This window comes from Podarcis cretensis (assembly GCF_951804945.1).
Source record: "Podarcis cretensis genome assembly, chromosome: 16".
Classification (NCBI taxonomy): Eukaryota; Metazoa; Chordata; class Lepidosauria; order Squamata; family Lacertidae; genus Podarcis; species Podarcis cretensis.
The window spans coordinates 37,509,655-37,537,337 of NC_137186.1; the positions used below are offsets into that span (position 1 = coordinate 37,509,655).

The 27,683-nt window shown below is 44.8% G+C and overlaps 1 protein-coding gene and 1 long non-coding RNA gene across 2 annotated transcripts in view; one reads left to right on the top strand and one right to left on the bottom strand.

Annotated features, from left to right (window-relative positions):
• LOC307204695 (transmembrane protein 132D-like) overlaps positions 1 to 27,683 on the top strand; it is a 500,406-nt gene that overhangs the window by 213,131 nt on the left and 259,592 nt on the right. The window lies entirely within an intron of this gene.
• Positions 9,430 to 25,375, bottom strand: LOC307205129. Its single transcript, XR_013833895.1, has 2 exons — positions 25,142 to 25,375; positions 9,430 to 9,581 (listed from the first exon to the last, which is right to left on the bottom strand). It is a non-coding gene; the product is annotated as an uncharacterized lncRNA (long non-coding RNA).

Consider the following 27,683-nt stretch of genomic DNA (forward strand, 5'->3'; position numbering starts at 1 on the left):
CCCAAAGAGGCTGGAGAATGGGTTACATAGATTTCCTGGGTGTTATCCACATACTTCATTTCAGCCTGGTGAGCAACCAGGCACATACGGTCTGTAGGGATGGGGCAAAATCTGTTTCAGTTCACATTTAAAGCTGAATTGATCAAATTTGCACTTTCTGGAACAACGTGGGAACCAAAACGTAGCTATCCTTTTAAATCCACACATAAGTGAATCCTGTGATGCAGTTCTCCACCCAGTCAGTGTTTACCAAAATGCATATGTTTGATGAAATTGCACATATTTTTGAAGACAACATACAAAAATGCATTTTAGATTTTCCATGAGGATTTTTATTTTTTAAATGCAGATTGCTGCAGAAATGTTGCAAACTACATTTATTGTTTGAAAAATGAAGAACTGAAAGACCCCAAACTAAAATATTATTCCATCCCTAATTGCAGCTTTCAAGATACTTGATAACTTGCAGTTTTAATCACAGACAGGCTGCAAAACTAGAAGCTCTATCAAGCTTCTGGTTGACCCACCAGGCAAGGCAGGTGCCTGAACTTCATTAGACTTTCAGGTCACATGTACTGATTTGTAATCATTTCCCCTCCACCATTCTTTTAAAAAGGAAAAGGAAAAGGAAGAATAAACAACAAAGATGCAGAGCAGAAGTTGTAAAAGTCCATGAATTACCAAAAAAAGAAAAGAAAAGAAAAGAAAAGAAAAGAAAAGAAAAGAAAAGAAAAGAAAAGAGAGAGAGAGAGACGCTGAATATTGTGGATATGGTCTTGGAATGTGTTCTTCCAAAACATCACAAAATAGTTCAATTGTTGAGCTTTATGCATTCTTCTGCCCTATGCCAGTTTAAATAAAATGCCTACAGTCAATATTTTATTTAACCACTCAAATAAATACACTCATAAAAGTCCATTTCAACTTGTATCTCTCACTTGCATTCCCCCAGGATACCTTTGGCACTTTGTCAATATCACTCAGCAACACTCTAAGGCAGTTGCACGGACCTTAATTGTGAATCTAGAGCAGTGGTCTTTCTTGGTGTGTGGGATGACTGACTGGATGAGGAGATGTTACTGGAAAAAGTCCTGCAAACCCAAAGTGGACGGGCTTCTCCTCTGGGCTAGCCTTGCCACTTGGGGGAATGGGAGACTCAGCACGGGGGGGGGGGGGGAATCAAACACATCCTTCTTAAAGAGGAAGTGCACTGAAGATAAATAGGGCGAAAGGTAGCATAAAATTTGTGGGTGCTAATTTAACAGCTTAGATGCATATTTAAAAATAATTGCAGCCATTTAAGTTGAAATAAGAACACAATGTGAAGGAATGGGTTTCCCAAACCCAAAACTGACTGTGCAGACAGTTTGAAACGGGCACCAAAATCCCTATTTTTCCTTAGCTAAAACCCATTAACTTGAGCTCTGAGTCAATGTATAAACAAAAACCTGGCTGTATAAACAAGTGCTCAGAGCCCTCTCCTTTATCAGTTTGTGACGGCAAGGATGACCTTGGCTGTTCCAGTGGAGTAGCGATGACACGTCTAGGTCTTATCTTACATCCTGACGCACAGGCCTAGTCCGGGAACAGCGCCAGAGTGTGTTCTTGGAGTTGGTGACCTCTTGCTCCAAGATAAGAGTAGGAACAGGAATACCCTTTTATGGTCAGAAGTACAGGAAGGAATACCCTTTCATGGTTAGAAGTACAGGAATACCCTTTTATGGTTAAGAATACCGGAGCAGGAACATATGTGATGTCAACCTGCGTGTATAGGCTGACGTGGTTGGATTCCTGGGGAAGGGGGGAGAGGGTGCCTGGAGGATATATATATACTGCATGAAATTTCTCATTTCTTTGGACTTGCTGTGGACTGACCACGCAAGTGCCTTTCTGCTGCTCCGAAGAGCAGGAATAAAGAACTCTTTCTCTGAACCAACCCTCGGTGTCATTTGACTTCCTTCCTCCCGACCGGGAACAACGCAGAGCCCACCAATCAGTAAAGTCTAATAAGGCTACAAATGGAAGAACACAGCAGGGCTCCTATTGTCCAGCTTCCTGTTGCCACAGTGACCAACCACGAGAAGCCCAAAAGGGGGATCTGAGCACAACATCGCTCAACCCACCCACCTGCGACTAGTATCAAGGGGCATGCTGCTTCTGACAATGCGGGCAGAACATAGCCATCATGGTTAGGAGCTTGAATTGCCTGATTGCATCATTGTGAACCTCTTGGGGTCTAAGGCCTGATCGGATTAGTACCTCTCAGTGAAAAGCAAAGCTGGATCATTTTAGTAGCCTGGAAGGTATCTTCTTAATTAATCCATTCTTAATGGACCAGCAGCAAACTGGACTCAGAGGAGTCTACTCATTGCTAATTTTAAAAGACACTCATCTAATAGACTAAATTATTTACATGCTGCTTTCCTATTAATTTCTACTATGCTTGCTCACTGTTCATGGAACTGCTGTTCAGTTCTGGGAGCTACATTTTTAGAAAGACATTGACCATCTGGAGCATATTCAGAGACAGGTGACCAAGATAATGAAACCGAATCCTATAAAAGAGATGTGTGAATGTTGAATACGGCTGTACATCGCCCTTCTCCACTGACCCAATCCAGGCCAGTCTTGGGACCTGTGCCAAATTTACGTATAAGCTAAACAAGCTATAGCTTAGGGCCCCACTCTCTTGGGGGCCCCAATTTTTTTTTAAGGAAGCAAACACTAGATGTACATTTCCAAAATATAAGATAAAAAACAAATAAAATAAAACCTACATACAGCAACAGTGTTTTGTGTTGTGTAGGCTCCTATGAGTAAGTAATGGGACCCGCCTGCTAGCCTGCTCCCTAAAATATCATTGGTTTGCTCATTTCTATATATAGGGTGCCTACATTCTGCACGGACTGATTGTGTGGCAATATGTGCAAATGGCTTTAGGTCATAAATTACCATATAGCATACATTCAACACAAAAAGCAGTGACCATTTGTTGTTGACAAAGGACAGCTGGACATATAAAGGGCCCCATTACCTTCAGTAGCTTAGGGCCTCATCAAACCTAAATTCCACCCTGCTTGGGACCACTGGCCCCAGATCCGACCCCATCTCAATTCAGGGCAGGAGTGGATGGGGGAAGAAGTGTCAGGAGCTTGTCCCACACTCGAATAGCACCCCTGGCAGAGACACATGCCCGACTGGCATGTTCCCTCCCTCCTGGTCGATCGTTCAGGACCTTTAAAAGCTTTCTTCTGCCCCGAACATCACAGCGACCAATTCCAATAGATATCGGCACACTTAGGGTTCTGCAGAGTCTTAGCAGCTTGCATGACAGACCTCAGCAACTCAGCATTTTGGCTAATCTACTTTATTGACATATAAACACACACGGAGCACTGCAACATGGCTCCCTCTCTCTCTAGCATCAGACAGCAAGGAGAAAGAACAAAGGACAATAGCTCCACTTCACGGAACACAGTAACACAAACATCCTGTCTTCATCACTTCCTACTCTGTGGAGTCAAAACATATACTGTCATGTGATAGACAACAATCCTATGACTGCAATCACGGAGCAAGAATTCTAACAAGAAGAGCAGGAGGTTCAATAGTGCTGAGAGCTGCTTTGCACCACACAGGAGTGAAGGAGCACCCAGCAGAACTGAATCCACTCACCGGCTGTTGAGTGGGGGATTCAATCCTGCTGGGTTCTGTTTCCTCAGTGTGCTCTCTGAGGGGAGCACACTGAGGCCGCCTGCCTCAAGTTCCCATTGGATCCTCTGCTCCATGGCAGCACCAGATCTCTTTGAGCTGCTTGATTTGCTTTGGGTTTCAGCGGAATCTGGTTCCCAGCCCTCGTTCGTGTTTAGCCTGGAGAAGAGAGGATTAAGGGAAGGCATGCACGCTGTCTTCAAATAGTCAAAGAGCTGCCATGCAGAAGCAGATTTGTTGCCCTGGAAGACAGGATGAGAACCAAGAAGTAACAATGGCAGGGAAGCAGATTTTGTTCCAACAGGGACCAGCTGTTTGACAGTGGAACAATCTGCCTCGGAAAGTGGTGGTCTCTCCTTTGCCAGAGGTATTTTAAGCAGAAGACGCACTGCCATCTGTCAGGGGTGCTGGACTAGACAAACTCTTAAGTTCACATCTAGCTTTACCATTGTATATTTTAAAGGGGACAGATCGCTGAAGACATTGGGTCCTGCTTTTAATTTTTTAAAATTACAGTGGTACCTCGGGTTACATATGCTTCAGGTTACATACATTTCAGGTTACAGACTCCGCTAACCCAGAAATATTGCTTCAGGTTAAGAACTTTGCTTCAGGATGAGAACAGAAATCGTGCTCCGGCCTCATGGCGGCCGCAGGAGGCCCCATTAGCTAAAGTGGTGCTTCAGGTTAAGAACAGTTTCAGGTTAAGAACGGACTTCCGGAATGAATTAAGTACTTAACCCGAGGTACCACTGTATTGGCTTTCATTGAAAAATGATTGCGTAGCATCAAACGATTTCTGATGTCATGAAACAAATATGAAAGCTGCTGTTTAGAACTTGACAGAACTTTCTTTGTTTAGTTACCCGCCGGCATTTGTTTATATGTTATTTCTAACTGCTCTATGCCCCAGATATACATATAGGTTAATGTCAGGGAACTGCCATCAGGGCCGGAGGGAGAGAGCGGGCTCCAGAGGGATTCCAGAGAGCGTCCAGGGATGGGGAGAGGCAGCCCATCTTCTGGGGAAGGGAATCAGCGTAGCACCAGTGGAGAAGGGGGGCAGATGGGGGAATCGGCAAGGCGGTCCCATGACTCCTTGCCGGGGACCAGTGGGGAGAGTAAGGGTCCTCCGCTGCCCACACCCTCCTTGCGCAGAAGGCTTCCGCGCAGGGAGAGTAGGCGGAGACTAGGCGTCAAAGAGCTTCTTTGCTGGAAGAAGTTCAAGAAACACCCACTGACGGATTCTGCCAGCGATTGAGACAGCCACAGGCGAGTGGCTGTCTGGACAGAAAAGGTTCACTCAGGCAACCCAGCCAGGTGTGGCGCCGGTTTACACACGAGCAACCCCTAGATCCATTACAGTTAACTATCACTCTTTTTTTTAAAAAAACCACACACACACACACCACCAGAAATTGATTGTATAAATGAAAAGGTGGTGGCATTAATTAACTGGAAATTCCACACTTTCGTGTGTTCTGATCATTTTCCGTGGATCGGGAAACAGTGTTAATAAAGCTAACTCACTGTGACAGGTGTAATTTCACGGATTAAAGAGATGCTCATGCCAGCGACAAGCAGGCGGGAAGGATACGCGCCGCTTTTATCGGAATTCTGAAACGTATCGCGCTTTCTGTTTGGAGAGGTTTGGGGGACCGAAACCCTTATCGTAACAGGATTAACATACAAATATTATCACAGGCAGCAGGGTGTTTTAGTATGAATATTAACTGCAAATATTATGACTTTGTATCGGAATAGCTAATTAAGCCCATCTGTCAAATAGCATTTGAAATTTTCGAGACTGTGCTTGTTATCAGTTTGGGGCAAAATCCCAGATTTCAAGCAGCCCTTTTGTTTTCTTGTCTTATGGCTGGAGGTGGGGGTGCGGGCAACATGGAAGCAACCCACGTTGATAGAAAAGTAAGGGTGGAGAAGTAGTGGCTGGTGGGAAGCAAAGCAGGGCCCACAACACACACAGTGTCTTAAATTCACTTTACTTTATTTAACCTGTTTCCTTTGTGCCTTTCTGTACAGCAGTACTGGCGGGCAAGAAGATGGATTTCTAACACAAATGCGACCTCTGAGATGGTCAGGGTCAGAGACCCATTTCCATTAGACAGAAGTCAGAAACAAGCATAGTCTTACGATTTATCCTAGTAGTCTGCATGCTTTTAATGAACTTTATTTACCCTGAACTTCATCTTGTGGGTCTTTGGACTACAATAAAGTATTTGTTGTTGTTATTCAGGCATTCAACAACAACAACAACATTCAGGCATTACCTCCCGACACGCACGGGGCGCCATATAACTACAGTTTGCCGTGGTGCGTTCAGGAAATTTGAGAAAGCGTTCTGTGTGCCAGTCACAAAGTGGCTGGATGTGGCATGAGAACAAATGGTTGTTGCGGGACATGGCATAACACAAAAGAGCACAAAAAGAGACAGGGCCACAAAATGGTGTAGGAAAGTCTCCCATGCGGTGCATCCCAGCCAATGGGATAAAAGGCACCTACACAAGCCAGTCTCAGTTAGAAGTTCTTTGGGCTTCTGCTCAAAACAGATGAGACGGTCTGCGTCCAAACCTGGCATCTGATGAAATCTGAGTGTCTCTAAAGTGTGGGCCAGCACAAACAGGAACTGAGAAGAAAAAGCAAACACACTTTTGTGCATTGACCATTTTCGAGGGGACATATATTTTGAGGTCTTTTGTGTACTGGAAGGATCACTGTCACCTGCAAGTGTCACTTTGCAACTTGAGGCAAATCTTACTTGGACCACATCATTCATTGAAACAGCCATACCTTCCCCTAAATAATTTTGGGAGCTGTAGTTTTGCCAAGGGTGCTGAGCGTTGTTTGGAGACTCATATTCTGCTCTCATAGCTCAAATTCCCAGTTTCCTAGGAAGAAGGAATGATTTTTAGACCACTCTGAAAATCATGGAAGGGAAATAGGGGCGTCTGCTTTCAGCAACCTTAGCAAACCACAGCTCCCAGGATTTGGAGGAAGCCAAAGTATATCTTGCAGATGGGGCCTTAGAGAAGCTTGCCCTGCAAATTTTTGAGAACCAGGATTTAAATGCCAGTGGGGAAGCTGGGCCAAAGGGAAATGCAACGGCTTGATGTGGCCTTGATTTACCCTCGCTATCATTTATTTTTATCGCTTGCGCGGTTAGCAGCGTGTATTTCTCGTTTCCAAAACTTGCCTTTAAATTATTTAACGTCCAGCATTCAGTGGAAGGAGCTCTATGACTTACAGCCTCGTTCGCTAACCTGTTGCAACTGCGGCTATGTCCCAGCAGGGATCTCCGAAGTGCCGTAATCCCCAAACCGAGTGCCAGTTCCTTGGCTCAACGATTCGTTCGGCATAAATAAAAGCCTAATGGCACCAATAATCATATTATGTGGCTTCCTGGTGTTCATTAAAATGTTTCATAAACACTGGCCTGTATCATGCATCATAGTTAATGTTGCTGGGTTGTCTTTTTTCCCTGTGGTTTTTATGCCCTTGTAGTTTTGTCCAAGGGAGATTGCAGCCAGAGAAGAGAGGAATTCTTCATTCTGAGGAAATGTGTAAGATATTGGCAATGCCCCCCCCACACACACTAATTTTTATCCGCTTAAAGGTGCCTGATCCTCTTTGCAAAGCAAACCCTTCAAGGTATTGTCATGTTATAGTTGTGAGCTTCAAGGCTAGACTTAATATTCGGAGAAATACTAAGAGTTGGAAGGGCCCACAAGGGTCATCCAGCCCAGCCCTCTGCAATGCAGGAATCTTTCGCCCAGTGTGGGACTCAAACCCACAACCCTGAAATTCAGAGTCCTGCATTCTACCGATTGAGCTATCCCAGTTCTTATTATTTCTTATTATTTCTTAAATTTACTAGTCACTATTTTGCCATTGCAAGTCAAAGCAACTCACAATATTTTAAGCAAACAACATATACCCTAAACTACACACACACACACACACACGCATTATATATATGACAATTTTATTTTTTTAAAAAAAAACAGAAACAAACCTACATTAAAACATCCAACCCATGCAAAAAGGCCACAGATAGTTAAAAGCCTGAGGCTTGATTAAAAAGGAATGTTTTTGCCTGACACTTGAAAATATGTAACAATGTTACTGGGTGAACCTCCAAGACGGGGAGCATTCTACAAGCAGGGAGCCACCACTGAAAAGGCCCGTTCTAATGTTGCTTGTTACTTTCAACATGTTGCTTGTTACTTTCCACATGAAAAAAAACTTCAGCAGAAAAGGGCCAAAGTTTGATTTGTTTCTGAAAGGTGCTTCAAAATAATGAATATATATTTTTGTTTGTTTCTTTGTGAGGATGCACATCCTCATGTCTCAGTGATGTCTATGCTGACATGGTTATGTCCACAGAACAGAGATGGCAGAATGTCCAAGGACGTGTGTGGCGATCACACAGGGTCCCCGGACGTTTCACTGTCTATTCATCCCTGTGCCACCACTTTATTTCTCGCTGCCCCCACCCAGGCTCTACCTGGTACAATACTGAGTCCAGTCAGGGTTAAATTGGAACATAAACTTCTGTTTATTTATTGCAGTTTAACAAGCGTGTGGTTTCATAAATGGTATCGGTCAATTACAATCATGGGGTGCCTATCCGCTACCTGCTGTCACTCACTAAACCACCTCTCAGATATTTACCGTATTTTTTGTTCTATAAGACTCACTTTTTCCCTCCTAAAAAGTAAGGGGAAATGTGTGTGCGTCTTATGGAGCGAATGCAGGCTGCGCAGCTGTCAGAGCTGCCCAAGGTCCCAGCTCACAAAGGACCAACGCCAGTTCTTGCTATATACAAAAGTCTTTATTAAGGTTCAGTTTCAATTTCAAAGCCGCGGCGCGCAGCTCTACGTCTCAACCCTAGACCGCTGAAGTTCCGTCTGAATCTCCTCCCCCCAGACACCAGTTCAAGACCCTAGCCTTGCTCCACCTCCTCCTTTGCTCCTTTCTCATCTGGGTCCGTCTGCCCGCTGGGCTGTCGCCCTTTCTGGACTCTTCTGATGCTGATTCCCCGGATTCTTCCCCCTGCTTCCGGCGTGCTTTAGGACCTGGCTCCCAATCCGAGCTCCCTGCTGTCCCGCGCGCCTGTACATTTGAACTTGGCGTGCGCGCCCAGCCGGCAACCTTCCTCCTGACCGTTACACTGCTCCTGTCACTGCTTCCCCCTTCGGGGGGGGGCTAGCTGGGTCTGACTTCCCCCCTGTTCCCTCACTCAGCGATAGGGGCGTGGTCAGCCCTGACTCATCTTCTCTCCCCACTGGAGGGGAAGCCGGCCCTGACACGTGGGACTCTTCCCCCCCGCTACGCCCTGGTGGGGAAGCTGGTCCCGATCTCCAGCTGCTGCTTTGGGAGTCGCCGCTGGCCCCTTGCTTCTGGTGCGTCCCTCCCGGGACCCCCCTTGCCCTGGCCATCGGTGCCCCCTTCTGGGAATCTTCCGAATCGCTGGAGAAGCTCATGGAATCTCTCGGCCCACTGTCATACTCTCCTACGCTGCCCTTGGATTGTTCCCCTTCGCTCTCCGCCTCCTCTCTCCCCTGTGCCTCTGCTCCCGAACCCCTGACAGCAGCTATCCCAGAAGCCAGAACAGTCAGAGGGATTGCTGCTTTCATTGCGCAGCAATCCCTCTTGCTGTTCTGGCTTCTGAGATTCAGAATATTTTTTTTCTTGTTTTCCTCCTCCAAAAACTAGGTGCGTCTTGTGGTCTGGTGCATCTTATAGAGTGAAAAATACGGTACTTGTCTTCCTAGCCCCTAACTGTTCCTGACTCAGCTTATTTCTCTACACTAACTCAACCTCCCCACAGACTCTATCCCAATTCACTCCCACTCCAACCAACCACCCAACTCCCAACGAACTCCCCTTTCACCCCTCCCAAAGCTGGTTTTATAGTCCCTCTGACTCCACCCCCTGGGTTCTGATTGGGGAACTTGTTTAACTATTTCACCTCCAGCATTCTCATATGTTAACGTCACAACGTGTTCTGTGGAAAGGGTAAAAGAGTATTGGGAAGTGATCCATAATGAATTGGGAAAAAAATGCTTAAAAGTACTCTCCTTTTCCCCAAAACCCCAGAGTCCTTTCTGTTGGGGATAACTCAGATGGAAATTCCCAGATGTCAAAAAAGGTTATTTCTGTATGCTACTACTGCAGCCCGTGTTTTGTTAGCCCCAAAATGGAAAACGAGCAAGGTCTGAACTAAGGAAGAATGGCAACTTAAGTTAACAGAATATGCACAGTTTGCAGACTTAACATATAGAATAAGAGAACAAGAAGAAGATACGTTTAAAGAAGACTGGAAAATGTTTATTGAATATATAGGAAATATTTGTGTACAGCTGAAAACGCTGGCAGCATTAAGATAAATTCAACAGTGTAATAAGTTTTGATGGATGCAATATAGGAATACTGAATGGTATAGTTTTTGTAAAATATGAAGAGATTTATGATATGTAAAATGAACCATGGAAACAGAAGAAGGGAAGTCATTGATATCTTAGGGATGTAAAATGAGTATTTTAAATTATGAAACAGAAAACTTAATAAAAATTATATACAAAAAGAAAAAGAAGGAAGGACGTGCTCTGTGGAGAGCTGGCTTTAAACACCAGGCCTCTTGGCAGACCAGTTCTGTGTTACAGTGAAGGCTGGCAACATCAGCAATGGCAATCCCTGGACGAAGGGTCAGCAAACTTTTTCAGCAGGGGGCCGGTCCACTGTCCCTCAGACCATGTGGGGAGCCGGACTATATTTTGGAAAAAAAATATGAACAAATTCCTATGCCCCACAAATAACTCAGAGATGCATTTTAAATAAAAGGACACATTCTACTCATGTAAAAACACGCTGATTCCTGGACTGTCCGTGGGCCAGATTGAGAAGGCGATTGGGCTGGATCCATGCCTTGCACTGACAGTCAGGTCATGCATCCACAGTAATGACCAGAGGAGGAATGACTGCTGGGAGGAGCACAAAGAGAGGAAATGCCGTGGTGCTTGAGCAACAGCACAATCAGATGCCTCCATCTGCCCCAGCTCCACCAGTCTCTACAGCCACAGCCGGTGTAGTCTCTCTCCAACCATTTGACTTCACCCCAAAGGTGTTCTCCTCCAAGACTGCCGGATACCAACAACTGTTGCATTCTTTTGCTTGTGTGTTTGCCACCTTGGACTCCTTTGGGAGGAAGAACAGGATACAAATGTAATTAATAATATGTGAGCATTTTCTGCCTGGTTTGTCTTTCGCTTCAGTCTGGCGGCATCTTCCATGGATTCAATTATTTGCCGCGATGCCTGCAAGGTGCTACCGTGGGACTCTCCTCTGAGCCTCTCTCATTACAAGCACGATTAGCAGCAGCAGTTACTCTCCTCTGGTTTCTTGTTCAAACCTTGTTTGAAGAGTTAAGGACATATCGATTAGCGGCTGTTTGGTGTGTGTTGGGGGGTGGCCTTTGGAAAGTCAAGCAGATTTCCCTCCGCACTGCCAAGCATGCTAGCAGAAGAAAAAGCTTGCATTTTCTTTTCGTCTGTGCTGAAGCTGACACAAATGAATGCGGGTGACAGAAACTGGGCCAGTTTTTGTGCGTCTATTTGGGATGCAAAATCCATCGGAGATATTGATAATTCTCTTGCACAAGGGAACAGGGACCAATGTGGGGTTTAAGCTCAGTGGAAGAGATGTGCTTTGCATACAGAAAGCCCCAGGTCCAATTTGTGGAATCTGCAATTAAAGAGATGTCAGGTAGCAGGTGATTAGAACCTGGGTCCTGCAGAGCCTTTGTTTCACATCAGAGTAGATAATGCTTTGTTTGATGGACCAGTGGCTCAGCAAAAAGTAGCTTTATATGCTCAGAAGGTGTTTTAGCTCAGTGGTGATGATGATGATGATGATGATGATGATGATGATGATATTTGTACCCCGCCCTCTCCAGCTGGAGCCAGGCTCAGAGCAGCTAACATCATATAAATAACACAGTATACATAAAAAACAGGCATATATTAATTAAAATACATCTTAAAATTAATTCAGACAAATTAAAATCTGGACAGTTATCAGGTTAAGATTGAGAGCGGTTAATACTTGCCAGGTAGAGCATCATTCTTGCACGCACAAGGTCCCAGGTTGTTGTTGTTGCTATTATTATTTTGTTTGCAATATTGTGCTAATGTACCATAACAAATATATATATATAAATATGGAAGAAGAAAAAGAAGAAATAATACGTATATAGTAACAGAAAACCACCATCAGTTCACATGACAAATATAACAACCACCAGAGCATGAGTTAATAATAGCCGTCCAGATGTCCAAATAGGTTACTGCACAAATTTGACGTCTATATGAAATATGTTCAAAGGTAACCAGGGCATTAAGGTCTTCAGATTATTGCATAATAGACGGTTGGCATTTATCCTTCCAGGCTCAAAGTACAAGTCTCTTGGCAATCACAGGGGCTTGCAAATCCACTTTTGTTTTCCTGCTATTCATCCCCAAATGACAGAAAAATCATTTAAATGTATACAAACACCTGCAAATATCAAGGATTTCACCAATGCAAAATTGAGGGGGATAACAACTTCAGACCAAAAAGAATGTTTTGCTAGTGGGGCCCACATAATATGTCCCAATGAGGTTAAATTTCTGGTATCTCCTGGTTCGATGTGTCTCCCTCTCTTATTGTTAATGTTTAGGAAGAACTTTAAAACATTCTTGTTTACCCATAAATTTGATGGCTGAAAGATATGGTTCCTGGAAATTCTTAACTTTTTATCTGTGAGGGTATGTGATTCTTTTTAGATGCTCTTAAAGGTAAAGGTAAAGGACCCCTGACCATTAGGTCCAGTCGTAGCCAACTCTGGGGTTGCGGTACTCATCTTGCTTTATTGGCCGAGGGAGCCGGCGTACAGCTTCCGGGTCATGTGGCCAGCATGACTAAGCCGCTTCTGGTGAACCAGAGCAGCGCACGGAAATGCCGTTTACCTTTCCGCCGGAGCAGTACCTATTTATCTACTTGCACTTTGACGTGCTTTTGAACTGCTAGGTTGGCAGGAGCAGGGACCGAGCAACGGGAGATCACCCCTTCGTGGGGATTCGAACTGCTGACCTTCTGATCGGCAAGCCCTAGGCTCTGTGGTTTAGATCACAGCGCCACCTGAGTCCCTTAGATGCTCTTAAAGGTAAAGGTAAAGGTACCCCTGCCCGTACGGGCCAGTCTTGACAGACTCTGGGGTTGTGCGCCCATCTCACTTAAGAGGCCGGGGGCCAGCGCTGTCCGGAGACACTTCCGGGTCACGTGGCCAGCGTGACATCGCTGCTCTGGCGAGCCAGAGCCGCACACGGAAACGCCGTTTACCTTCCCGCTGGTAAGCGGTCCCTATTTATCTACTTGCACCCGGAGGTGCTTTCGAACTGCTAGGTTGGCAGGCGCTGGGACCGAGCAGCGGGAGCGCACCCCGCCGCAGGGATTCGAACCGCCGACCTTTCGATCGGCAAGTCCTAGGCGCTGAGGCTTTAACCCACAGCGCCACCTGCGTCCCATTAGATGCTCTTAGGTGTTCTTAAATGTTGTATTTTTAAAAGGTCACATCCCCTCCTTACATTTAAAGCACATCCACCCCAATAAAAGAATCACCCCTTCGAAAGAAAAAACAACCCAAAAAACCAGTCCATGGATTAGTGACGAAGTGACTGATAATGGAAAACTGGGTGGGTGGAGGAATGGAATGGAGTATCCTGAGAAATGACATAGCTGACTGGCTGGAAACCTGAAGAGAAGTGATTGATACGGCAACATTTTATTTCGGTTCCACTTATGGAGTGCAAGTGTTGCTGTCGTTATTGCTGCTGCTACAACATCAGTAGTGCTGGTCATGTTCATTTCAATGGGTCTTCTACAAAACAATGTCCTTTGTTTCCTGATTGAAAGGCTTCCTTCACAGGGATGCTTAACCTCCTAAGTCTATTTGTCAGAACTAGCACTTAATACCTCAGTGTAATGGATAGGATCTTATTTCTCCCCCTGCAGTGAATCAAAGGTGACATTTTGGCAATCCTTCATTAGATAAAGCCCTTGTTTTGGATGGCTCTTAACGTAACCTGGTGAATTGAGAAATGGCATTATAAGAAAAGGATTCTTCCAGCCTTTGATTTCTCAAGTCACGTGGATGCTTCAAGTTGTGTAAACAACTCGGGGACATTTGACGGAGTCGAATGCTGGAAGATTCAAAGCAGATAGGACAGCACTTAGTCAAACTGTAAAATTCACTCTCAAGAGGCAGGGCCAGATTTATGTATAAGCTAAATGAGCTGTAGCTTAGGACTCCACTCTCTTGGGGCCCCCCAAAAAAAATTAAGGAAAAAAACAACTGGATGTACATTTCCAAAATATAAGATAACAAATAAATAAAATAAAACCTATATACAGTGTTTTGTGTTGTGTAGGCTCCTATGATGTAAGTAATGGCCTGCTAGCCTGCTCCCTAAAATATCACTGATTTGCTCATTTCTATATACAGTGGTACCTTGGTTCTCAAGCTGAATAATTATTTCACTGTTAATATACTTCTTAATTGTATTTCACTATTAATATACTTCTTCTTAATTGTATTTCAGTTCAACAATTACTTTGATAAAATACACATTTTGTTATGTGCAAATGGCTTTAGATACCTATGAGGTCCTTAAATTATCATGTAGCATATATTCAACACAAAAAACAGCAACCATTTGTTGTTGACAAAGGACAGCTGGACATATAAAGGGCCCCATTACCTTCAGTAGCTTAGGGCCTCATCAAGAGGCCACCTGGCAAGAGGCCACCACTTGGGATGGCTTCTAAAGAAGATGAGACACATCCACATGATGGCTGTGCTTTTCCTCCACCATTGGAGGCCACCATGCTTCTGAAAACCAGTTGCTGGAAATTGCAGGTGGGCAGAGTGCTTTCAGGGCAGGCTTCCCATAGGCACCTGGTGTCAGTATTTTCATTCTCTCCTGTTGCTGAGTGTGTGGCTATTAGATCACGTGCTCTGTGTGTTTACATTCCATGCTTCTGAAGTGTGAGAATGGAAGACACTTTGCACCACTTCCGCTCCCTTTGTTCTGACTCTTGTTTCTCTCTCGATGGAGAAGAGAGACACACCATGATTCCTCTATTCTTTATTTGGATCCTGTAAATAAATAACTCAACTCAGATGCCCCGCGTCCACAGTCTCAGCTGCTGCTAGGACTCTGCTGTTTAATGGGATCCTCTTAATTGAGGGTCCTGGTTGCACACGGGCACTCAGGGCACACCAAGGGTTAATTTAGAGGGAGGGGTGTAACCCCAGCCCTAGCCATAGCCCTGGGATCACGCCAGACTGTCTAGGGCCAATCGCCTGGGGGGTAGGGTGATCCCAGGGGCTGTTACGAACGGCAGCACGACGTAATTGGGGGCACTTGCTTCGCACTGCCGAACACCCGCCCCTCCCTTTCTGTTAGGCAGTGTTGCTTTGGCCTTGCTTTGGTTTGGGTCGCCTGTTTTGGAATAGGGGCTGGGTAGGATTTTTGTTTCCATTTGGCAGATTGGCTATAGCCACTTGGTTTTCGCCTACCCCCTCAGCAATCGTCACAACTTGTAAGGTGGCTGTTAGGCATTGGCTCATTGAAATGTAGGGGAGGCGACTTCCGGTTGATCACCCGGTTATGGAGGACGGGAGCTCTTTCAGCTGAAAGAGCCCCTGCGTTGCGAAGACAGGGGTGACCGCAAGAGCAACGTGGTACCCCGAAAAGAAACTCAGATTGAGCATTCTGAGGGCTTGGTGTCCCTTTTAGACTACCAATCAGAAAGGTGGAGTCAATTATAGTTTGGAGCCAATGCCTAAGCCAGTATCACTCACATGGTTGTATTAAATAAAGTTGTGGCCAAAATTTGCCCAAGATATAAACTAAAATAAGTGTCAGTGTGAAGTTATTTCAAGGGGGGTGGGATCCTGGCGGCCTCGAAGCACAACTACGTGCCTGCATTTTTGGATGCATGTCGTGTTTGGATGTCCAGAAGGGTGAATGCTGTACTATGTGCTGTGGACCAGTGCTGGGAGAGGGCCGTCTCCCACCGAGAAGCACCAATACCTGGTTGGCCACTGTGAAGACAGGATGATGGTCTAGTTAGCCAACTGAGCTGGTGGAGCAAGCTCGTCTTGTGTCCTTACTCCTGGAGGATCATTTTAAAAACTCAGATCAGTCAGCCTTTGGGTTTGAATATGGCTGTCACATAGAAACTCTGGGTATGGAATGCCAGTCCTGCAGGAATGCTGGCATCAGCATCTGGCACTCTTGGGCAGTTGCTGGCTGGACACTGATGCTTCTTTGGCTGATCAGCCGGCCATTCCTCCCAGCTGTGGTCTTCTCTGATAGCATTGGCTGGGTCTGCAAAGCCGTTCTTCATTTTTAATTTCCAATAATGCCCAGATGTGCCTTTTTTATCTTTTAGTTCTTTGTGGGTTTATTCTGTGTAATAAACAAAATCTGACCTTATTCCCTCATGGGGGACACAAGAGCCCTTATAGAGTCCTTTGTAGGTTCTCCATCAGTTGGAGAAAATAACAGAGGCCAACCAGAGAATATTGAGAAGCAAAGCAGCTCGTAAGCCTGATCTTTATTGAACTGTTGCAACAGGGTGCTCCCCTCACACACAGGAAAAAGGAGGAGGACCCAGAACCAAGGTGTGCCTGCCCTTATATAGACATTTTAAATTCCCTGCCATGGAGCTCAAGACCACCCCTCCATACATCATACTGTTGGTTTCTGCTTCCTTCACTGTGCAGCGAAAGTGCTTGTCACGAGACAGGTGTTTACATTCCACAGTCAATTGCTGTTGGAGTTTCTCACGGGAAAGGAGACTGGATGTGACGTACACTGGTTTCCTGTTTTTCACTGTTCACGCAGTGTTCTCTCCGTGCTTTAGAGGAGAGAGGATGCTTTCTCTGCTCCGGCAGAGGCAAGATGTTTTTCTGTAATCTACCAGCTTTGAAGTGTAAATAAAGTAATATAGAGTATGTGGCACGTACTCCTCATCATTCCGCTGTGCTTGGGACACTGCAAATTCAACACATACATACATCACAGAAGGGGTGTAACCCAAGACCACCCCCCACAAACATCATACCTACATCACAGAAAAGGTGGTCTACAACAGAAATTTGAATGTTGTTGTTTTTCCTGTCTGCCAGGTTATCTGATAATGCCTTATCTGATTGCCTTTCCTGGTAGACTGGCCATTCCTTTGAGATGGTGATTACCCAAATCCTGAGACAATGGGAAGGTTCCCTCACCCCCTCCCTCCTTGCAGAGAAAACATTTGGTCATTTTGGGAGTCAAAATGGTTTCAGGGCGGTCTTCCTGTGCTGCTCCAGACATGTGGTCCACATATCTATGTATGTGCTTGGTTGGTACATTTATGAACATTTATTATATATATATATATATATATATATATATATATATATATATATATATGACCTTAATTTTTTTTATTTCATCTGCAACATGCTATTGATACAAATTAGTGGTAGATTTATACTGGACCATCGATATCTGACTCTGCTTTCCTAGTGCTCTATGATGCTTCTCCAGTGTCAAGACATTTTTGCCAACTGGTGGGGCACTCTTGTGCTACAAGTCAACAAAAGTAAGATTAAAAGAAATAAACCAGAACATTTGCAATATGAAAGGCTATAAGCTTCCAGCAAGATGTTACGAGACAGGCACTGATTAAAAATGAAACGGTATGTCCACCCTCTAACTTTTGCAGGTGTAGGAAGTGGGACTGAGTATAACACAGCCCTGATAATAATAATTTATTATTTCTACCCTGCCCATCTGGCTGAGTTTCTCCAGCCACTCTGGGTGGCTTTCAACAGAACATTAAAAACATAAAAAAACTTCCCTAAACAGGGCTGCTTTCAGATGTCTTCTAAAAGTCAGATAGTTGTTTATTTCCTTGACATCTGATGGGAGGGTGTTCCACAGGGCTGGCACCACTACCGAGAAGGCCCTCTGCCTGGAAGATTGTTGCACAAAGGAAAAAAATGTACATTGTCAATGCAAAAGCCCCGGTGAAACGGAAGTGATAAAATCAATAAGTCATGTTCTTATATAGTGTAAATTTTATCTTGCTTCCTTCGGATCAGAACACACCCACCTTTTCCAAGGTGCCTAAATATTCTGCTGCCGCATGTAAAACTCACCTGGGCCTAATTTTAGCAAATTTATAAGTTTGCTTTCTGCTCCTGGTGTTCTATAATGCGATACAGTTACTAGTAATTTTATAGTCATGGTTCTTTATTTGGTTTGGTTTGATATATTTTGGCAAAATTTCTTTTTTGAATACTGGTAAATAAAGAGTAACGATTTGATTGTTCTATCCCTGTACTCACCTACATGAATCAGGGCGTTGATGATCGTGACTGAGACAAACATGAAGCTGTAAACAAGGCTTTGTTCCCTGCATGCAGTTATAATTAAGCATATTGAGAGTCCCATTGTGGAACGCTGCATTTGAGTTACTCCTTGGCTCCTGGGGTGAGTGGGTGGGAATGCGAGCCCCTTTTTACACCACAAAGGCTGAATCATTTGCTGGGCTTCCGGTCAGGACAATCCGCCTTTTCCAGATTGCAGGAAATAAACTGATACCCACACAAAATAGCTGAGTGTGGTGTAGTGGTTAAGAGCAGTAGTCTCGTAATCTGGTGAACTGTGTTTGCTTCCCTGCTCCTCCACATGCAGCTGCTGGGTGACCTTGGGCTAGTCACACTTCTCTGAAGTCTCTCAGCCCCACTCACCTCACAGAGTGTTTGTTGTGGGGAGGAAGGGAAAGGAGAATGTTAGCTGCTTTGAGACTCCTTCAGGTAGTGATAAAGCAGGATATCAAATCCAAACTCTTCTTCTTCTTCTCTTTAAGCCGAAGGCAGCCATTTTCTGCCTGAGGGCTGTCTTGCCTTCTGGGCAACCTTACAGGTGGGCAAGAGTGGGCAGAGCAATGAATGTAATTGATATCTCTGTACCTAGCCTAGTTTCTATGGATCCACACTCACACATCCGTCTCTATCCTCCATCCATGGAAGTATGAGCCATTGTCAGGATTCAAGGATGCATTTGAGCTAAGGCCTAAGATAGTTCAATTGGTAGAGCATGAGACTCTTCATCTCAGAGTCTTGTGTTCGAGCCCCACATTAGGCAAAATAGTTCTACATTGCAGGGCGTTGAACTAGACGACCCTCATGGCACTTTCCAACTCTACAGTGATTCTATGAAAAGCTCTGGGGAGGAAGCTTGAGGGCTCTTGACAGGGTCCCATAGTCCCCCTTCCTACTTTCCAAAGTCTAGTTACTGCTTGCCCAGCTTTGGGAAGGAGAAGGGAGGACTCTAGGACCCTGTAAAGAGTCCTCAAGCCTCCTTCCCAAAGCCTGGTGCCTCCCTTTGGGAAGATGGCTTTGGGCTCGGCTGTTAAATGTTGTCCTAGCACAGGGCACCATATCACCAAGGTCCACCCCTGGCAGCAGAGTCAGGTGGAGGTGGGATGTGCCACCTTTCTGGATCCCACGTCTGAGGCAACAGCTTCGGTGTGCCTCATGGCTGGGCCAGTGCTGGCTGCAGGTGCAATTTGCTCACTGGCAGGCTTTCCTTAATGGTTTTCCTTTGGTAATGGTAAAAGTAGTAGAGTGAACCATCATAGTCTCTATTGCCCACATATTAAGAGAGGCTCAGGAACGCCCCATCTTAAGTCATATTATGAGGTATTCCAATAAAAACCAGCTTCTTTGTATTATTAACAGGTTGGATGAAATCCCATGGATATAGCTGGATACTTTGACAGGAGATGTCTGGCTAGAGGTGTCTGTTGTAGGTTCCAAACCTACTTTGCCAGTCTCCTTTTTCTGTACCCATCAATAGGGGCAGTGGGATGCTTAGGAAGTGCCTTTTTGCAAACAGCGTTAGGTCTAGAGGAGATGGAACAATGCTCTGGCCCCTGGAATCTCACTGCTCATCCTGCTTATGGATGATCCAAACTACTCTCTGAAGCACCTTCTTTTAATCCTTTAAACCCTGTTCCATTGATACTTAAACAGCTCACCTGCTCACTTGTTTGTTTGCTGTTCTGATATTCTGTCACCATACTGGAGTTGCTACAGCCACCTATTGCAGTCCATGAGGACTGCAACATGGCAACAGCCTTACAATTTCGTTATATAGTACGTAATAATATTTTTTATTAAATACATATTTATATATTTTTCTAAATATGAGATTCTATACAGATTTTTTTTTAAAAAAATCACAAATTTACAGAGAAACAGAATGGAGGGAATTTATGAAGAACCACATGCAAACTTTTTTTAAGTACTATTTTTTTTCAGTTAAAAAGCTTATTGTTCTAGCCAAAGGCCAAAAGCAATGCCGTATTTTTATTTGGTATGCTTCTTTGCCCTTTTGGTTAATATCAAGTGCAGCACATGCAGGCATGATGCAAACTGGGTACAGACTGATCCACCCAACCGTACTTTGGTTTGATATGTGGTGACCAAAAGTTTCACCACCATCTTTTCTCCCTTAAAAAATACAAAAAACAAAACCCAGCTGTGTCCCGTTGTGTTCATAGTGGAAAATGAGGCTCTCCCTGTGATCCTGGATCCTTCATCTTGTCTCTTCGGGGTTAGGAGATTAATGCCTTGGGCTGCATCTAGACTGTCACTACCGGTATTTTGCAGGAAATGTAAGTACTCTATCATCCTAGTGCAGCAAATCCATTGGGGGGAAAAGGACTTTCTGCGGTTAGTGATAGAAAATGCACCGAAATGTGTGAGATGAATTGATAATTTATAGGAAAATGTATAAGCACCCCAGAAAGCAAATCAGGATAAATTCGGGAAGAGTGCTCATTGTTGTGTAACTTTTCTGAAAACAAATAATGATGAACTCTCAATGATGACTGGACATAGTTTAACCACTGTGTAAGCTTTGTGCAAGAAAATCAGAACAAATGTTCAGTAAAGGCCAGACGTAGCCTAGCTGCCATGTAAGCTTTGTGCAAGCAAGTCCATCTAAAGGCTAAATAAGCAGGCCATCCGGAGGAGCCCTGGAAATGCACAGATTCTATGGATTGAACCTGATACCTTCTGCTTTTGAAGTGTCTCCTCTATGTTGAACCAGAATCCTAGGCCGTCATCTTAAGAGTGAGGACCTTCTGGTTTGGTTCACCTGTTGCCCTTGATCCTCTTCTTATTTGATTCCTCTGTCATCCTTGATCCTCATGTTCACGGCTTCATAATAATAATCTGAGCCATGTCAGACCTGTTCACTGACCCCTTATGCCTGTCCTCCAAGGCAGTTTGTTTGAAGATCCTTAAGGGCCTGAGAGTCAATAAAAGGTAGACTCAGTTGCTGCGAACATGACATTTAGATGAAGAAGGCCCTACCGGGCTCCTCAGTTGTCATTATAAAGATGAAAGTTGTTTCAGCTGGATTTTTTTTTTTTGTATGCTCTGCAAAGAAAAGAAAAGAAAAGAAAAGAAAAGAAAAGAAAAGAAAAGAAAAGAAAATGCATTTCTTTGGGAGTGGACTTTAGATAGTAGATATGCATGGAACTCATCTGAGATACCATGAGTAGCTACTGCAAGGCAGTGTTAAGCTGTACATAATTTGTATGATGAACTACTGGGCATGAAAACCTCTGCACCCAGTATGGCCAAAGGTCAAGGCTGGTGTCCAGCAGAACCTGGAGAGCCACAGGTTTCCCATCCCTGTATTGCATGGTTTTTGCAATGGTATATGGAAAGTACTCTGGACTAGGGATGCAATAAGGCATTGTTTTGCATTCTGCCCTGTATTCATCACATCCAGCCCCACTTCTGTTCCGCTGCAATTCATCTTCTGCCCCAAATCACATTTCTTATCTTGCTGCACAGTGCAGTGAAATTATGTAACTCATGTAACTGCTTATGTAACTAGTGTAATTAATTATGTAATATGTAAATTACATTGTCATCTCATTATTCCACCCTGTTTACTTCAGTGCAAAGGAAATGCAATGCAAATAATGACCACGGGGAAGTAATTGATTACATATCAATAACTGCCAGTACCAGTTGTATACATTGGATTGATTTCCATTACAGATATGAGACAAATAATCACATACTGGCAATTTCTGCTCCTGCTTTTGTTGGAACACTCCAACATCCCTATTTTGAAAAGTTGAAAGTGCTATAACATGCTTGTTGCTACAACAAAATAAAAAAATTCCTTCCAGTAGCACCTTAAAGACCAACTAAGTTAGTTCTTGGTATGAGCTTTCGTGTGCATGCACACTTCTTCAGATACACTGAAACAGAAGTCACCAGACCCTTCTATATAGTGAGAAGGTGGGGAGGGGTATTACTCAGAAGGGTGGTGGGATTGGGTGATTGGCAGATAGCTGTGATGAGCCTGTTGACGACTCTTAACGACTGCAATAGGTTTTACAGGAAAAAGCAAGGGGTGAGAAGGTGAAAAATGGCTTTGTCATGTATAATGAGATAAGAATCCAATGTCTTTGTTCAGACCAGGTCTCTCCATGGTTTTAAGTTTGGTAATAAGTTGCAATATATAGAAGGGTCTGGTGACTTCTGTTTCAGTGTATCTGAAGAAGTGTGCATGCACACGAAAGCTCATACCAAGAACTAACTTAGTTGGTCTTTAAGGTGCTACTGGAAGGAATTTTTTTATTTTGTTTTGACTATGGCAGACCAACACGGCTACCTATCTGTAACTCATGCTTGTTGCTGTTTTTGTTGTCAACCACTATTGTGCAGCATGGAAGACTTTGCTCAGGTCATCTTTGCATGCCCTGCAACAGCTTGCTTTCCACTGATTTCAAATCCAGGAGTAGCTTTGCAGGACAGGGTTCAAGATATATGCGGGGGGTATAATAAGACAGAGGCAGAAATCCAGGTCTCTACTCAGCAGAATGAGAGAAGGGTCTTCAAATACAAGGCTGGCTTGTTGCATTATGGACAGTGGTGGCTGGTGCCCATTGTGGCTGGTAGGGCAGAAGTCAGGTATCCCCAACAGTAGGTGGAGGCAGAGCCAAGGAAAAGCAGAGCCAGCTAATTCCAGTTTTGTCCCAGCCTCCTCTTCCCTGCTGAGTTCTACAAGAGCAGTGCTGAGACTACGGAGGAGGAAGCTGATATGTCATGCCCAACCCTGGACTGGTTGTCAGTCCAAAGGCAGGCAGGAGGAGCTTGGTGGAGCAATGTCCCATTTGCCCTAATGGAGCAGCCTCTGGAGTAAGGGAAATCGCACATATTGCTATTTCCATTGCAGAGTGGGGAGAGCTAAGATCATTAGTGAAGACCTGGCATTCTGCAATGGTGCCACTGTCTGTGAGAGGTGGCAAAGTGAAAATGACTGCATCTTCGTGATGAACTGCTGGGCCTAAGCTGTTACCCCTTTCCCCCCATCATAAGAGACACTTCAGGAAGTAGCTTAAAGTGTAAGCTAGCCCTTAGGTTAAGCTGATTGCCCCCTCCTCGCTTAAAGTGTTGCATTTGCAGTTGCCTCTGACAACGTGTCACACCGAAAGGCCTTGTCATGAGCAATGAGCGCCCGAGATGAGCAATTTTTTAATTTTTTTTTTTGGAAAAGGACTTGAAATCTTGACTGGCTCTGACGAAACCCTGAGTGCTTTGTTTGACAGGTTACAGTTTGCCGATTCCCAGCTGTACCGTCTTAGCAGTGGGAATGAACCTCCATCGCTCCGTGGCCACCCCTGCCAGCACTCTTGTTTGTGCAGCACTACGGAAAATGACAACTTGGGCCTGAATGAAATGTCAACTTGGAAACCGCTCCAGGCACTCTTTCAACTAGCCTTAGATCAGTGATTCCTAAATAGCTTCTGCATCCCTTCTCTCTCTGGAAAAAAAGAAAAAGAAACCAGAAGAGCTTTTCACTAGCAAAGGTGCTAGTGAATAATAAGGTGAATTTGTTAAGGATGTGCACTGGATTTGGATGAACCCTGAGCAAAATTCTGGTGCTTCAGAAGGATTTAGGGCTTACAAGGTGAAACAAGGTGAAACGTTGACCCCTGAAGTGCTTTGTTGTGCCTCACCGATCCAGACATTTGTTTGTTTGCTTGCTTGTTTTTAAATGTGGCTCGCAAGTGTCTGCTGAGAAGGGGGATCAAGCCCCAGAGCTGTGGGGCTGGGATGGGGGAGAGAGAGCTCTGTTGTGACTGGCAGGTCAAGCAAATAAGCAAACCCCTTTTATAGCCCACAAATATAAACTTTTTAAAGGTGCCTTGCACAAAAGCCTTGGACTTATTCATCTGCAAATAACGTTTCTTGGGGTGGGGAAAAACACATTTGTGATTTTCAGATTAATTGCCCACAAAACACCAGAGGATATTAAGTGATTACTTTTTACCCATCCCAGAATAATAAAGGCTGCAGTTATGGGAGAAGACACTGTAAGTGTCCTTCTGAAATTTGAAATGATCCGTGCTTTCAGCATGGGTGGCTTTGTTTGCAAATGCTATCCAATTTTACCCTGGATTTTTAAAAATTAGACCTCTTTCTCTCTCTCTCTCTCCCTCCCTCCCTCCCCCCTCTCTCTCCCACTCCCTCTCCCTCCCCCTCTCTCTTTCTCACTGCCCTCCTCTTCTCTCCATTTCAAAAAAATGCCTAGCCCAAATGCCCCTTGACTTACTTGTCTGTAGTTTGGCAGGCTTTATCCACTCTGCAAGGCATAACACGCCTGCAAATTTCAGCCGTCTGCCAAAAAGGAACAGAGTTATATCCATTGTAAAACTTCGCAATGGCAAATGAGGGACAAAACGGACTCAAGTGGAGCCCAGGCTGAACCAAACAGCTTACAGAGAACCTCTTAACAAGGCCAACTGTTTCCCAATGAATCCCTGAACTGATTAAGAGCTCAACCAAAAATCCAATGACATTCTGGCTGACTTCTACACTAGGTTACTGAAGATTTATCACTAGGGTCTCCACCACCACTGCTACAGAGCTTTCCCTTCACACTTACTTGCCTTGCTGCCAGTGCCATAGCGTGAAGGGGGGCAGGGGGGCCATGTCCCCAGGCGTAAAATTCAGAGAGGGCGTTGTGGCGATCACACAGGGTCCCCAGATGTTTCGCCATCTATTGATCCCTGTGCCACCACTTTATTTCTCTCTGCCACCACCCAGGCCCTACCTGGTACAATCCTGAGTCCAGTCAGGGTTAAATTGGAACATAAACTTCTGTTTATTTATTGCAGTTTAACAAGCCTGTGGTTTCATAAACGGTATCGGTCAATTACAATCATGGGGTGCCTATCCAGACCTATAACTTCCGCTACCTGCTCTCACTCACTAAACCACCTTGTCTCCCTAGCTCCTAACTGTTCCTGACTCAGCTTATTTCTCTACACTAACTCAACCTCCCCACAGACTCTATCCCAATTCACTCCCACTCCAACTAACCACCCAACTCCCAATGAACTCCCCCTTCACCCCTCCCAGATCTGGTTTTATAGTCCCTCTGACTCCACCCCCGGGTTCTGATTGGGTAACCTGTTTAACTATTTCACCTCCAGCACTCTCATATGTTAACGTCACAGGCGTAACAAGGCACCCCCCCTCCCCGGCACTGGATTCCGTGGGGATCCCTGCCCCGTCCTGGTGATGGCGGCAGAGCAGCCCAGGCCCACAGTGAGTGGGCATGGACAGAGGGTGGTGGGCAAGGGGCGACCCCAGCCTGGCACTCCTCTGCAAGGGTGTCAGGGGGATTCGCCCACCAAGGGCCACGTCAACTGGCCAGACCCCTCTTGGCTCTCCGGAGGCATCAGCAGCTTCCCTGCCCTGCTAGGGCGGTTCATAAAAAAACTTTTTTATTTAAATGCCTGCTCCAAAGGTCTTATCTTACTGCAGTAGGGATTATATAAAGGTAAAGGGACCCCTGACCATTAGGTCCAGTCGTGACCAACTCTGGGGTTGCGATGCTCATCTCGCTTTATTGGCCGAGGGAGCCGGTGAACAGCTTCCGGGTCATGTGGCCAGCATGACTAAGCCGCTTCTGGTGAACCAGAGCAGCGCACAGAAACACCGTTTATCTTCCTGCTGGAGTGGTACCTATTTATCTACTTGCACTTTGACGTGCTTTCGAACTGCTAGGTTGGCAGGAGCAGGGACTGAGCAACGGAAGCTCACCCTGTCGTGGGGATTCGAACCACCGAGCTTCTGATCGGCAAGCCCTAGGCTCTGACTGGACCCACAGTGCCACCCGTGTCCCTTTTTAGGGATTATATAGCTATATCTAAAATTCCATGCATATCACTTAATATTAATCTTGACCCTCCTTCACTGAATTGAAATCTCAGGCTTTGCGACATAGGAAAACGGCCAAGTAAACAGCTTTTTTTGTCACTTTATGACCAATTCAGCTTTATTTTGCAGGAGCTGCATTTTTTAAGAAAGAACAATAAAAGATGCAGAATATGATTTCCTTCATCACAGCTATTTTCAATATATGTTTTTCTCTTATTATGTTTCAAAATATTAATATTCTGTCTTGTTCATAGGTGTGCGACTCTGATATTTTGATTGAAGAGTTTGAGGACAGTCTGTAGTAAGTGAAAGACACTTAAGAGAGTGAGAACAATAGACTATTAGATAATGGCAGCTTCACCATCAATAACCACAAGAATATCTGCAGATCAACTGGCATTTGGTCAGTAGGGTGGGTTGCCCTGGGTACCGGTAACCCACCCTACTGAGTCCAGCCGATAGGACACCCAGCTCAGAATGGTCTATGCCGGGGTCAGCAACCTTTTTCAGCTATGGGCCGGTCCACCATCCCTCAGACCATGTGGTGGGCCGGACTATATTGGGGGGGGGGTGAACTAATTCCTATGCCCCACAAATAACCCAGTGTAGGATTCCCAAAACAAGGAAGGATTGGACTGATTAATAGAATACACACGAGGCTTGACCAGCAATACTCTGGGAGGAGGTGCCAATAATAATTCTCTCTCCACCCCTCGGCCCAGGTCGTTTTATTCACGAAAGAACTTTTTACATAGTGTTCATAAGAACCAATCAGATTTCCTCTGAGCATTTCAAAAACCCCACGTGGGACAAAGTCACATCAGAAGAAGTTCTTTTAACTACAAAGAAACTATTTCCTACTTGAGCATGCATAGTAGTCCAGAGTAAATAAAAGAAGAAGCAAGGAGGAATGCTTTTAGGAAACCCCAGAGGTCATAAACAGGAGTAAACAGGAGAGGCAGGATGGCAGGATTTACCATCTCTTTGTGAACTCTCTTCCTGGCCCTTAAGATCTATCTAAAGATCAATTAACTACATCAAAGTAACCTACTATCTTTATGTACTGGGGATGCCCGGTGAAGCAACTGGCCTGTGTTTAGAATGCTTATACGTGCCTGTCAGGCATAGAAAATGGACAGTAGAAAAGATGGCATAGGTGCAGAGGCTTGTGGGATTTGATCAGAAATTATTGTCAACACAATACTTTCAACACAATTATTGTCAACACAATACTTTCATCGTGGACACAATGGCTTGATGCATATTTTATAATTCCTCATAGTAATCCCATCTGACCACTACAACCCAGAGATGCATTTTAAATAAAAGGACACATTCTACTCATATGAAAACACGCTGATTCCTGGACCATCTGCGGGCCAGATTGAGAAGGCGATTGGGCCGCATCCGGCCCCCGGGCCTTAGGTTGCCTATCCCTGGTCTACACTGTAAGTGGCTTTCCAGAGTTTGAGACAGGAGTGTTTATCAGCCCTTAGAGGAGAGGCTGGGGGTTGAATCTAGGACCTCCTGCATGAGAAGGATTTCCTCTGCCACTGAGCTACAGTCTTTCCCTAAGTTTCAAGGGAGTCTGACAATC